At 34.3% G+C, this 14,968-nt stretch overlaps 1 pseudogene; it reads right to left on the bottom strand.

Moving 5' to 3' along the window:
• Window positions 1–353: 353 nt before the first annotated feature.
• Window positions 354–8,287, bottom strand: LOC143579424 (transcription factor TCP19 pseudogene; annotated as a pseudogene).
• Between the last annotated feature and the right edge of the window lie 6,681 nt (window positions 8,288–14,968).

Genomic DNA, 14,968 nt, shown 5'->3' with positions numbered 1-14,968 from the left:
AAAATAAGAATGGAAATTTTGATGAAAGCAATAATTAATTAAAAATATTAAAATCTTGTAGCCAAATTATGTAACACGTTTATACTAACAAATTTTTCGTAAAATGTAAAAAAAACATTAAAATAGTGCATTCTTTGTGAGCTTTTATCTAGAACAAATGCCTTAAAAGCATAGCATGCACTTTATGCAATTGCAAATAATACTTGAATACTTCCCAAAAAGCCTACTTTTGATTAAAGCATGCCACAAGACCAAAACCACCTAAATCCTTTCGTCTTCCCCAAGTTCATTTACAAAACTGATTAATCATATTGATTCTAACAACAAAAGCTAATATAATCTAGCTAATTATAATCATGGCTTTGAAGGTTGATTTTCATCCGTTGAAGAACCAACCATGAATTGAAGCCCCCTTTTATCATAAACCTCCAATGAAAAATCCCTAAGCATCTGAGCCGTCGGCGCAGCCGCCGTCACTGAACTTGAGCTCGGCGCCATAGTCGTCGAAACTTTCCCGCCTTTTTCTTCATTCCCGTTATTTAAAACCGGCATCGACGCCATCTGAATCTCCCCTCCACCGCCTCCAGAACTGCCTTCAGTTCTGGAGGCCGACACGAAACTAAAAATAGGTCTAGCCGCAACATTAAAAACAGGCGTGGCCCCAGCAGGGATGGCCCACAGCTGGGGTTGGTGGGCCGTTAGGCCTGTAGATGGTCCAACGGGCCCACTTTGTGGAATCATAATAAACGCACCGCTAGGGATAGAGATGGGCGCACCCACGGCCCACACGGGTACAAGCCCCTGCGGTGCTATTGGCGCCGTAGGAGCAAAACTGGAACTTGCCGAATCATTAATATCAAAAAACTCACTATTACAAGCCCTCTTTCGGCTTTTGGGTCCAACCTCTCCGTCACTCGGCGTCGTCGGTATCTTCAGCGTCCCATTAACATTAACCGCAATCGCCGGCACCGTTCCGGTACCCGTAGCTTCAATAATCGCCGGCTCGGCATGCTCCAACAACCACCGAATCGTCTCACCGTCCGATTTATGCCCCAACTCTCGCGTCAACTGAAATATCCTCGCAGCACACGCCACCGGCATCCGAATTCTCCGGCCACGTCCCTCCACCTTCGTATGCCGGTCCTTCGTCCGGCGAGGTGGCACCGTCAATCGATTATCATTCAATGTCGGCATTGAAACAATAGCTTCCGGAGGCTCTTCCTTCAACAAATTAACCTCCTCCGGCCGGGATGGAATCGCGGTTATCGTATACGCTGATGGATCACCGAGCAACGGCTCAGAGGTTGATAAAAGCTCAGCGGTGTCACTAAATGCATCGGATTCGGTGCGTTTGTTAACAACCGGAGCGGTATTCATCTGAAACACACAGAATTAATTATTAATTAATTAAAATTTTAAAAAGTGAGGAATTAAGTGATGAAACAGGTAATTTGAAATTATTTGGGGGAAGAGAATAGGAATTAGGAATTAGGAATTAGGAATAGGAAGAAACCCTAGATAAGAGGAGACCCACTTATTATCCTCCGAACAAAAAGGGGGACCCCTCAGTCTGTATGCAACTTATCGACGGCTAGGATTTTATCGGGACACGTGGTGGACCTACACTTGTGATGTGGGTCTTGTTGACATTTAAAATGAAAAGGAAAATGAGAAAGATAAATGTGTCACATAGATTTGGTTATTTGTCTATTTATAACAAGCGGTCTTAAAATTATCGTGTTTTTGAATAGTTATCAATTTTATGAATGAGTAGTTAGATTTTATCTAAATATATATATGTTTCTTAAGTTTAATCGATTTATTTAAGGTAAAGCTTATTTGGGCTGATAATTTGTTGATGGAATGATTTTATTTTCAAATGATGAAAGGAGTGGTGAATGATATTAAAGCCACATCTTTTTTATGGAAAAATAGGAGGAAAAACAAGAGTTTAGAATAGGGCTGAGCACGATTCGGTTCGGTTCGGTTTTTAGGTGAAACCAAAATCGAAACCGAAAAGTCGGTTTTTCAAATATACAAACCGTTCGGTTTCGAGTTTTCGGTTTTTCGGTTTTTTCCGGTTCCGGTTCGGTTATAATCGTTTTTTTTGTGTGTGAAGGCATTGCAAAAAAATTCCAAAAAAATGAAAATGCATATTAGATTCAAAACACAAAAATATGCATTTGTTACGTGGAACCAAACAAATACAAACTTGTAAGAGTACTAAAGTTTAAAATTTAACAAAGTTTTAATTAAAAAACACTAAAAGTTTAGTTCCAATCTTCATTTTTCATCTTATTCATCTTTAAAGTTTACTCCCAATCTTCATAATCTTCATAATCTTCATTACCGTCAATGGTAGATCTTTTTGGTATTTTGTTTCTGGTTATAACATCTAAAAAGACACATATAATTGTATTAATATTTAGTAAAAACACATATCGGTTCGGTTATGTTTTTTTCGGTTTTTTATAAATGGAAAACCGAGGCGAAACCGAAAATTCGGTTTTTCGAAAAAACAAAAAATTAACCGTTGGTTAATGCTTCGGTTCGGTTTTCAGTTAATTCAGTTCGGTTCGGTTAATTCGATTTCCTGCTCACCCCTAGAATAGGAATAGTGATGCTAGTTTTATTAATCATTTCTTATAGTTTTTTTTGCATGCAAACGGTGGTTGTATTTTCCTTTCTTTATGCGAGGGCGCTTGCTTCTATAAGTCGTCCTTTTTCATTTGTTTTATAAAATTTCGTCTTTTAGAAAAAAAGCTATTATACTGTTTGTTATATGCCAGAAATTGTTCAATTGCCGATTATAGCATCCCATTTTTTCTTAAAAAAGTGATTATTACCCTCTTTTAGTATTATATTTCGATTATAGCATCCCATTTTTTATTAAAAAGAGTGATTATTACCCTCTTTTAGACGTTAAAATATGTTAAAATTAAGTTTGATGGACCAAAATGTACTTGGCCTAATTAGCGCCGTTTATGAGCCGAGCCGAATCGAGCGAAGGCTTGCTCGTTGCTTGTCTCGTTTACAACCAAACCAAATGGCTGAAATTCGAACCAAGCGAAAAACGAAATGAGCCAAAATCGAACCGACCATTTTTCGATCGAACATCGAGCGATTTCGAGCATTTTTTATTTCTTTTTCACTTTAAAATTTTCAATAAACAAGTTTGAAAGCTGTAAATAATATATTTTACAAACAAATTAGTAGTTTTTAGACAAACGAATAATAGGTTGTAAATTTTTAGGAGAAAAAAGTTTGAAATGAGATATAATAAACATGCAAAACAAGCTTTTAGTATTCTGAAAACTTGAATTGAACTAATCAAACTACAAAATTAACGGAATATGATACACTTACATTTTTTGTGTATTGTCTATATATTTATATATTTGTTCATATATAATTATATATCAAATAAATTAAAAATATCCGAGTCGAACCGAACCGAGCAGACCTTTGCTCGCTACTTGGCTCATTTACAAACCGAACCGAGCAGAGCGGCTCATTTACAATCGAGCAAAAAAACGAGCGAGCATTTATCGAACAAATTCTGAACGAGCGACGAGCGAGTTCGAGCGTCGAACGGTTTGGACGGCCCTAGACCTAATCATGGGTTAATTGTGCAATCAAACTTTAGCTAGAACGTAAAACTATAAAGTGGAATGACTAATGTTGTCAAAGTCCTAAAATCAGAAAAAGGGAAGTTGGTGGTCACAATTGAGCCACATGGGTTTTTTTTGATGTTAATGGTTGAGTGTTATGTGTTTATGTCCAATGTTTGATGCAAAACTACTATCGAGCCGGGAGTTTCACCGGAAGAAGCCTCTCTATTCCTACGGAGTAGAGGTAAGGCTGCCTACATCATACCCTTCTCAGACCCTACTATAGCTTTGCTATTGATAGTATATACTAAGTACGATGATGATGGTGATGATGAAATAGAAGACCAATAAACAACAAAAGACTAGAATTTTAGTATGTGTGTGATTGTAAACGTGTGTCATAAGTTTGAAGGTGATCAAGAAAAATGTTGGTCAAAACATGAAGATTTGGAACTGATCAGTATCCGTATCTTAGCTTTTTGATTGTAGGGTTAACATCGGAAACAATAGAACAATCCAAAAGACAAATGGCTGTTTGATTGTGTATTCTGAATTATTCTCCAAGTTACAATACAATTCCAATATATAGTGTGGGAATTGGAAACTAGAATTGGAAAAATGTTATTCTCCAAGTTAAAATACCAACTAGATACAATCTTTATCTATAATAATACTAGGTTTTATCATCTCGTATTACAGAGGGTAGTTTTCATTTTTCGTTTTTAATATTTATATATTTTTTATTGTAAGAGAGTTAATAATATACTTATGGTTTGATTTTGAAATGGTTTCACAAATAAATAAGATGCTATAACTCATTTAAAAGTTATCTAGGTTTGGTAAGATACATGACCCGTTTATTTTTTTACTATAAAATTGTTTTTTAATTATAAATAATATCTTTTTTTATGAAAATTGAATATTAATTTTAGTATATTTCTATTTTATAGGATTTTTTAATATCAAATATTTGGTAAGATTAATTTTTAATATAATGAGATGTTATAGCCTGTTTAAGGGTTATCTGGGTTTGGTGAGACCCATATCTATGAATTCGGGTCAAATGCATGAGAAACCTCCATTTACAAATAAAATGATGGGTGTCGAATCCAACAAATAAAATAAACATACTTAGACTTTCTCTGAATAGTATGAATGGAAGTAAGGTTCGTGTCCTCATGGATACAGATTAACTTTATTGTACCAAAACGTTTTAAGTGCAAACACAATTGTTTTTAAGGGAGGTTTTGATTTAAAATTAGAATTAACAAAAATAAATTTATTATAGAAAACGTGAACTCAAATATTTAGAAACTAATTCCAACACTAAGGTAATTTCTTGATTTAATTATAGCTTATGATCATTAACAATTATGGTGCAATGATTTTTACTTGAACGGTTTGTATCAATACTTGACGTCACGCCGTTCAGACATCCACTCTATCTAATGTCTAATCACACGCCGTTCGGTGATTAGAGCCAACCCGCTACTCCAAGCTCACACCGTTCAGATCTTAGTGTGCGGGTTGCGGGTTGCGTGATAGAAGTATCGATTATAATCAAACACTCATGCCGTTCGGAATGCTTAATTAGATCATGTGACTCTATAATAATTTTGGGCTCGTAGACAAACTCAAAAATATTATTTGTTCCTTATATCAAAACTTAAAATCTGATTAGAGTTTTAAATCTTAATGAACTTTATTAGAAAAATTAATAAGTTGATCAGGTTTATTAAAATTCTAATATATACCGGAGTGAACCGGGTTAAGCACAAAAATCACACAAACAAATCATTAGAACAAATCACACAATTGTTTCACATAAGTTTCGAATCAAATCAAAATACCATAGTGTTGAAATTAAATTGATTTAGCAGGACATGTTAGCTAAATCAATCAAACCAAATATAAAAGAAAACATAAACTCACAAAACCAGAAAATATGATTCTTCCGTTTCGTCCACTGTAGCCAAGGTTTCAGCCGTCAAAAGATGATATATTCGAACTCCTTCATCCTGTTCTTAAACCCTCCAAAATGTTGTGGGCCCGGCACATGGGTGGGGATTTAAGCCTAAAAACCAATTAATTCAAATTTACGTCTTATCCCCTTTTTCATTTGATGGCCACTCAACATAAATTTTTATTTTGAGATTTAATCATTCTCATGAGTAAATTGTTATTCTCAATCATCAGCTTCAATATCTTTAATTTAGCTCCTTGTCCTATGACCAATTGTCGACACAAATCCACCAGTTTAGCTCATGGCTTCTGACAAACGCTCAGCACCTACAAAAATAATAAAAACAATCCAAAGTAGATTCCGTTACACCAAAACAAACTTTTCACATAATAAAGGGACATAGGTATGATAAATGCATTATATATGGCGAAAAATGAGTGTTTAAAGTGTTATAAAACATGCCAAAAAATGCAACTAACATAAAACAATCTGATGGCTTGAGAAAATGTAGGAATCAACCAGAGAGCTTTTAAATGTTTCGTTTATATATATTTAAGATGATATATATAGTTCTAATACTCTCTCGTAGTTTGGAAGTGAGCACGCTGTAAACTAGTCCCGAATTCCTGAAAACGTTGTATGGGCAAACCCTTAGTGAAGATGCCTGCGTCTTGCAACGTACATGGTACATGAAGTACACGAACACGACCAAGACGAACCTGGTCCCTGACAAAATGAACATCAGTTTCCACATGCTTTGTCCGTTGATGCTGAATTGGACGGTGAGATAAGTAAACTGCCGAAATGTAGCACCTCGGCTAAAGCGGAAACACCTAAGTGTGACGTACAGATTGCTCAAACACACGTGACACTATTAGGTGACCATAATAATATTATTTCATTTAAATCATCATGTAACACAACTTTATCAAATAATACAAGTTGTAAACAAATAAATAAACGAAACGATAAGTTGTTCTTTGAATGTCCTATAAGCATGCTATGTGTCTTCTAACATTCATCCTCGTATCTATACACATGTAGCATATGTAAAAAATAAAGTTAGCTATGAACATAGCTGATGAGATTCCTACAGTTTGATGTAATACGTAAAAATCATACAATTCCATGAAACTTGTGAAATGACACATAAGGGTTCTTTAAACTCGATGCAATGGACCTGAGTGTAAAGAACAAACGAAGGTCCTTTCCAGTTGGGGCTACCAACGTACTCGAATATGAGATCCCTTTTCCACTCGATACAAATTGACCTGAGTGCAAAGGGGGCGTATGATTATACTTATTGAGGCAACCACTGAGCAAGTAATCAAGTAAACACACAAGTCCGTGTAATGAATTATAGTTTTGTATATGACTCGATAAATCATTGAGTAAGTAAGATACATATGCTACCCCCAAAAGTAATAAAAGCGTTGAAAAAGAGGGTGTGAGAAACTCACCTCGAAATTGAAGATAAACATTGCAATGAAAACCGAAAGCATGATAACGAAACCGAAGTGGTCAAACGTCATGAACTATAAATGAAAATGTAAATAAATCAAGACTAGCTACCGGGATTTATTTAACTTTGGTTTTAGATATGTTGCGCTATTTTAATATGAATTTTAATATCTTGAAGCATTAATGTTATCCTAAGTTTTTAGCGGATTGCTAACGGTTTATATTATTTCGGAAAAGAAAGTCTTAACGAATTATAAAGTTTAATGACAATATATCTATATATATATATACATATATATATATATAAATGTTTTACGAGTTATAAGCTAACGGATTTAAGTTTAATAAACTCAAGTTCAACGACTTTACTTAACGTTTAGTACATTAAAACTAATAAATTAAAGTAATGGACGAATAACTAATTTTGACGGGTTTTAAGGTCATGACATGTTATTTTAATAACTATTATAATGATGTTTATACTATTTATTAGATACGGTTTGAACGGTATAAACTTATTTTCGCGATTTATAAAGTTAACTAAAAGTTAAATATCAATATAATATTAATCAGGTTTTAATGAAATAAGTAAATTAATTAACGTTTACTAACGGGTTAAGATTAACGAACGATTTAAAATTAGCGAGTGATGATTATGAAAAGTTCGGTTTTTCTATGGAGAAAGGTTAATTTTTATTTCTATTTAATTTATAAAATTTTTATTTGGTTTGAAAATAATTTTATTTGAATTATTACGATTTTTAAATAAGACAAAATGGCAAAAGACGTCCTTTATGTTTGACCTGATTTTCATTAGACGTCCTTTAATGAAAGAAATGGCAAAAGGCATAATTCATGTTTCAAATTTGTTTCACGTTACGTCCTTTGTCACTAACCCAGTTAGATTATTTCGTTAAATATAGTCATGTGCAAGGCACACAAGGGTAAAATTGTCTTTCTACTCCTTAAGGGACTATTTGTGTAGATTACTTAAAGTTTGGGCCAAAAAAATAAAAATTAATATATATATATATATATATATATATATATATATATATATATCATATTCTTTCTCTCTCTCTCTCTCCTCCCTCTCTCTCACACTACAATTCATCACTACCATCCACCACCACTATTAATCAATCGCAACTACCATAGCCACCACTGAACTATAGCCAGTATTAGCCATCAACCCTAGGCCGCTTCGGATACCACCATTAACCACCACATAATCTCCACCCTTTTCTCCCATTACTGGCTACCCAACCGCCGTCATCTCAAACAACACCAAAATCTCCTCTTCACTTTTTGCCAACACCACCGACACCCTCTTTTTCAGAGTCACGAATCACTGAAAAATCGAACAAGGTACAACAAATTTGGAGATCTAAAGATGCAAATATTGGGGATCTGAAGTATATACTCAGAGTTTTCTTTAATCGTCATCACAGATTTGGTGTGATTTCGTGTGATTCAGGTCATGTTCCAATGGTGGCGGCGTTATTGGTGAGATCCGTTTTAGGGTTTGATTTTTGGCTGGTGCTAATGGCGACGGCGGGGAAGAGCATCGCAGTGGTGTTAATAGTGACAATGACTAATCGTAGTATTGAGTACACCATCCCATTTATTTGTGTTCTAATTCTTTTTATCCAGGTGGGTGTTCGATTGGTTATTTGGTGGCGGCGGCAGGGACGATCGACAACAAGCTGTGGTGGTTGTTTGGTTGGTGGATAGATTGTAGAGAGAGAGATGGTGGTGGTTCGGAGTGGTGGTCGTGTGGTATCAGTTATGGTGGCTTAGTGTGGGGCGTTGGAGACGATGGCGATGGGCGTCGTGAAATTGAATCTGGTGTGGTGGTGGCTAGGGATGGTGAAACAGATTAGATGATGAGAGAGAGAGAGTTTTGTCTCTTTGTGTATTTTATTCGTTACTTTTAATTATAAAATAAATTATATATAAAATTACAAAAATACCCTCATGTGCAAGGCACATGATCAGATTTAACAAAAAAATTTAACTGGGTTAGCGACAAAGGATGTAACGTGAAACAAATTTGAAACATGAATTATGCCTTTTGCTATTTCTTTTATTAAAGGACGTCTAATGAAAATCAGGTCAAACATAAAGGACGTTTTTTGCCATTCTGTCTTTAAATAATTTATTTGACCTTTAAATAATCAGTAAAATGCCATTCTGTCTTTAAATAATTTATTTAACCTTTAAATAATCAGTAAAATGCTTAAAACATAATATCAAACAAAAACCTTCATTGACCCCGGTTCAAATCCGGGTCCAATGCTTACCAAGCTAGTGAATTAACCACTGAACCATTCTACCAAGTTGCATATAGTATAGAAATAAAAATTTATAAGTTATGTTATTAGTTCATCATCTTCACCATAGAAACCCTACTTTAATTCTCTTAATCCGTTCAATGTTCGTTAATTTTATGTTAGGGGTTTTGTTCGTCGGCTAGAAACTATTAAAAAACATGTATAAATTACCTGTTAATATTACGGATTGACGGTGAACAGGGACTTGACCGGAGACGGGTTTTGAGGATTCAATACTGATTACAGAGCGTTTAATAGTGAATTTAGAGGTTGTGAGCGAGTTTAGATAATAATTTAGGGTCTATTTATACTTGTAATCGGAGCGTGTATCGATTAATGCTCGTTAACTGTATTTGCCTAAAATCCGGCCGTTATACAAATTTCACGGGTTAAATTTCTCGTAATTATCACACGTTATGGACGGGATTAAGGTTTCCGCAAGTGATTCGGGATTTTACTAATTTTTTATTGACCTTTAACATGAGTTTTGATTTAATTACAGGTCGCCGGAAGTTGTTTGACGGAAAAACAAGGACGACAGGAATGTTATTAGGGATGGGATTATTTAAATGTTATAAGTTAAAACATATTTACACTTTTAATTGGACACTGGACGAGATTTAAAGGGTGTATATGGGTTCGCCGGTGCCCTTTCCGGCGGCCGGAATTGAAGTCGGAAAACCGTGGGGCACTAGTAGAAAAAGGGCCTTTAATAACACACGCACCATGACACGCGATGATTTATGACATGCAATTGTGTATGTCATTGAAAAAATGTCATATTTTAAAAAAGTTAAAAGATCTATAACACTTATTTTTGTGTGTGATCGATTTAGTGTCGTAAACATAAAGAAAGATGCAGCATGAAAAACAATGTGTGTCATCTTCTAAATAAAAACTAATAAGCCGGCCCAATATTACTTCTCATAAGAGCGCCTAAGTCTTCTAAAAATTCAAACCCAGTGCACAACCACTTTACCATCTCTCTCAATCTCTTCACATACTCTCCAGCTCTACCAATTCGTCCATAACTTGACAGATTTGCAAGACTCATGGTGGATAAAACTCACGAATTGGAAACGATGAATATGAAGCTTTTTAATCTAGATCCGATCAAACCCTAGAAAATAATGCAGCACCATTAGATGGCGCTGTTCAAGTGGTTCTTTTACCGGAAGCCACCGGATCGGCTGCTCGAGATCTCTGAGAGAGTTTACGGTAATAATTAATTAAACACTAATAATTAGGTTTAGCTTCCTGATTTTGTTGCTGGATTATTTCATTTATCCTCTTAATTAGTATCCGTAAGTTTAGTAAGCTGGTTTTTAGGTCTACAAAATATATACACGTGAAATTTGGTCAGCAGGTTTCAATTATTAACAAATAGGTTTTATTTATATGTTTGATAAATATTTATACCAAAATGTAGCATAAGATTTTTGGTTATTCTATAGATATAAAGTTACATCTCAGGTTGCAAACAAATTGAATGTTGCAAATTTGATTAATACTTATACAAAAATGTAGCATAAGATCTTTTTGGTTATGCTATAGATATAAATTAATTTACATCTAGGGCTGTAAATGAACTGAACGTTTGCGAACTGTTTAGCGGGAAGTTTGTTTATATTTTGTTGTTTAATAAATGAACGTCAACAAACATAGGCCGTGTTCATTCAATTGTGTTTGTGAATGTTTGATAATGTGTTTGTTTATGAACACAGGCCGTGTTCATTCGTATGGGTTCGTTAATGGTTTTTTGTTTATATTTGTTTGTTAAAGGTTTTTAATACTTTTTAATGACTTTTCTAATCTTATTGTATAGATTTAAGCAAAATTGTTAACTATTCAACAAAAAAAATATGTGTGTATTATGTGATTACAATATATATAAATTAAATGTATGGATATGAATATTACAAAAACACCAACACAATTTGGTAGCCGAACCGAACCGTTGACACTGATCATTATCGGATAGCCAAATTAAAATAACACATTGATTTTGTTCATTTGTGTTCGCGAATCGTTCATTTCCTTAATGAATGAACGCGAACAAGAAATTTCGTTAACTGTTTGTGAACCGTTCTATAGCTTTACGGGCGAACATGAACATGGTCTTGTTCGGTTCGGTTCATTTACAAACCTATTCACTTACATCCACAGGAACAAAATGTAGTGGGCTGGTGTTAGGTAACATGTATTTAACTGCATTTGGAGATTTAAGATTATAGTTAACGGTTTTAAATATCATTTGCAGTTTTTGATTGATGCTTCTCAACTGAAGTACTTGAAGAAGATGAGTACAAGACCTACATGGGTGGCATTGTGGCTGAACTTCAAGACTACCATCCTGATTCGTCTTTTATGGTTTTTAACTTTAGAGAAAGTGACAGAAGGACCCAAATGTCCGTCATACTATCACAATACGATATGACAGTAATGTTACCATTAGAAATGATTCATCACTTTTTGAGATCTAGTGAAAGTTGGTTGTCATTAGCAGGTCAACAAAACGCGCTTTTAATGCATTGTGAAAGGGGCGGATGGCCAGTTCTTGCATTTATGCTTGCAGCTCTTCTTTTATTTAGAAAACAATATAGAACAAAAGGGACTCTTGAAATGGTGTATAAACAAGCTCCTAAAGAGCTACTTCAGCTTTTAACACCTTTAAATCCACAGCCTTCTCAATTGAGGTATCTTCATTACCTGTTATTATTGTTAACTGATTGTTGGTGTATATGGTACTAATCTCGAAAATGTAACCAAATCGATGAGAAATGCGTTTTTCATGTGTTATTTTATGCACTATGTTTGATTTAATCACCTTTTATTGTGCATATAAGGGACGGAATTGCTATTTTTTGGGTGCCCTAATATGATCTATATGTGTAGCTAGGGGTGTCAATCAGGTCAATCCCATTGGTTTCGGGTTAATCCGGTCAGGTTAGTCGGGTGTATAGAAAAACTAACCCTCGACCCAACCTTGTTAAGGTTCGGGTTTGTCTGGTTGCATTAATCGGGTTTTAGGTTAGTCGGGTCAGTTTTGTCGGGTTACTCTCTATACTTTTAAGTTGATTTTTGTGTTGTGCTGAGTATTTATGATATTTTGTTTGTATAAGTTCCAATTATCTTATTTCACATACTTTAAAATCTTATAACGTGCCAATGCTAAATAAATGTGCAGGAACTTTTTATGCAAGGGAACTCAATTGAAGATGAAGTAGTTCGTGTATTGTTTGTTGAACTGTCTTTACATAAAGGTTATCCATTCTTACTAATAATATTTTCTTTTTGGTTGCATTTTTATATATTGTGTTATGTAGACATGTATTGTTCATATGTAGGAAAGCTCACAGCTCTGGACATTGCTAACAATAACCTCAAAAGGTGTGTTTCATATTGCAGACTAGACTAAAAGAAGTATTATATATTTAGAATTGGAAGTGTATGCATGAAATAGACGAGGTATTCTGTTACAAATCAATAAACTTTAAGAAAAACCTGTTACTAACATTTTACGGTTTGTTTATTCTTAAGTTGGGTTAAGAATAAATTTGTTTGTCGGGTTAACTCGAATATTACTTTTTTGACTCTATTTAACCCGATCGTAATTAGCTTATTTGGGTTTGGGTTGGATCGGGTTAATCGGGGACATTTTGGACACCCTTAGGTGTAGTATCTGCATAGTGTTAGATATTCAGAATTGGAAACATAAAAAAATTGCATAACTAAGGTTTTGAGAAAGGCTGTTAGGTAGAGTGATTCTTAATGAAAACTTCAAAATATTTTGCTTACAATTCTCACATGTTCTTTTTTCTGGTGTTCAAAATGGGCTTAGATAGATTTGAATTGGACAGACAATTGACTTTTATGGTTATGCATTGCTGCCAAACTGTTAGAGCTGTGATATGTGGACATTATGCGATAGTAAAGTTTTAGGAATTAACATTATATTAATTACCTAAAACACATTTGCATATATCCAATTTAAATAAAACTTAAGCCTCATTCAACCATAAAATTTTAAGAATATATATACTATCGAAAGTCAACTGTCCACTCAAGCCTTAATGTGGAATCATAAAAGTCAATTTGGTGGTAGAATGGGCCTTTACTTCTGATCGTCTTAGATTGTAGACATGTTTCATTTCGTATGCTTTTATGGCTTTCCATTCTAGCTGTTTGTAATTATGTAGTGTATAACTCAGCCAGGATCTATCGAGTGTGGCTATTATATATTAAACTTCATGAAGGAGATCGTTGATGAAGAACTTGAAATTCTCGTCAATAGTAATGTAAGTGTAACATATTCTACTTTAACTAAATTTACAGGTTTGGTTATGTTTATATTGGTTTGTTTTGACCCAATTCGTTTAGACTCGATCAAATATTTTAACGTTTTCTTTGTTTATTTTTTTCCCCTCAGATTGGTGGAGGCAATGATGAATATGGGGAGGCTGATATTGATTGAATTTGAGAACAACGGTCGACTTATGTGCCACGGTTTATTTTCCGGTGTTGGATTTTGTATTGACAATAAACCAATATTTTTGTTAACTTGGGAATCTTTGTAAGATTGACTTAGAATCTCTAATTATGAAATGAAATGGATACCTTTGCTATATTTGTATTTTACGCTTGTCATGAGAATTTAATTACTGTTACTAATGTAAAAGTTAGTAATTATGAAAAAAAAGTAAAAATATGTTTTTTTTAATAATATGATGACACGCATAAATGTTAGTCATAAATGCAATGTCGTAAATGTGAGTCATAAACGCGTGTCATTTAATATGACATGCGAAAGCGTGTCATATTCAATTTATGACAAGGGCTTCCTTGACACGCATTTGCGTGTCATAAGTGCCCTTTAATGACACGCAATGCGTGTCATTGAAAGCCTTTTTTTTAGTAGCGGGGTAAGGGTGGCTGGGTTGGGATTTTAATGTTATAATAAATTTACACAACGCACCCCTCATGTTTCATATTGTTTTTAAAAACAATTTAAATCATATTTACATATTGAATCTTTTGCTTTTTAAGTGTTTTATATAAGAAATGAAAGTAAATATTCTTGGATTATTTTCATAATTTACCCGCATAGTTTGCATATTGTTTAACATAAATTCCCGGAGTTTTGTTTATTGATCGAAAATAATTAGTAAATCCCTGGAATATAATATTAAAGATGAAAGAGAATACATTGGCGAAAATCAAATGAAATACATGAAACGAATCTTGAGAAGTTAATATATATACATTTATAATTAAAGTTGAAAATTCGAAATGAGTCGTGTTTTTAGGTTTGAAAAGTAACGAATGCTACACGAAACAGTGCCACACTAGACAATAGTGGCCCGATATAAAGGAAGTTGTAGTTCAAGCAAAAGGTTCCAAAGCCAAGTAGTTTCGGCTACATCGTTCGCAACTCCAACATATTCTGCCTCCTCACTGGAGCGAGAAACCTTAAGTTGTCGTTAGACGACCATGATATCAAATTACCTCCCAAATAAACACAATAGCTGAATATGGACCGTCGGGGGTTAGGACACCCATCCCAGTCAGCATCAGATCTAACATCCACAAATTTGGTCCAA

Source organism: Bidens hawaiensis, unplaced genomic scaffold (assembly GCF_021521415.1).
Source record: "Bidens hawaiensis isolate Kalapana, Puna unplaced genomic scaffold, B.hawaiensis_p1.1 tig00001463_1, whole genome shotgun sequence".
Classification (NCBI taxonomy): domain Eukaryota; kingdom Viridiplantae; phylum Streptophyta; class Magnoliopsida; order Asterales; family Asteraceae; genus Bidens; species Bidens hawaiensis.
The sequence above is the reverse complement of the archived record's forward strand: the minus strand, read 5'-3'. Positions and strand labels throughout refer to the sequence as shown.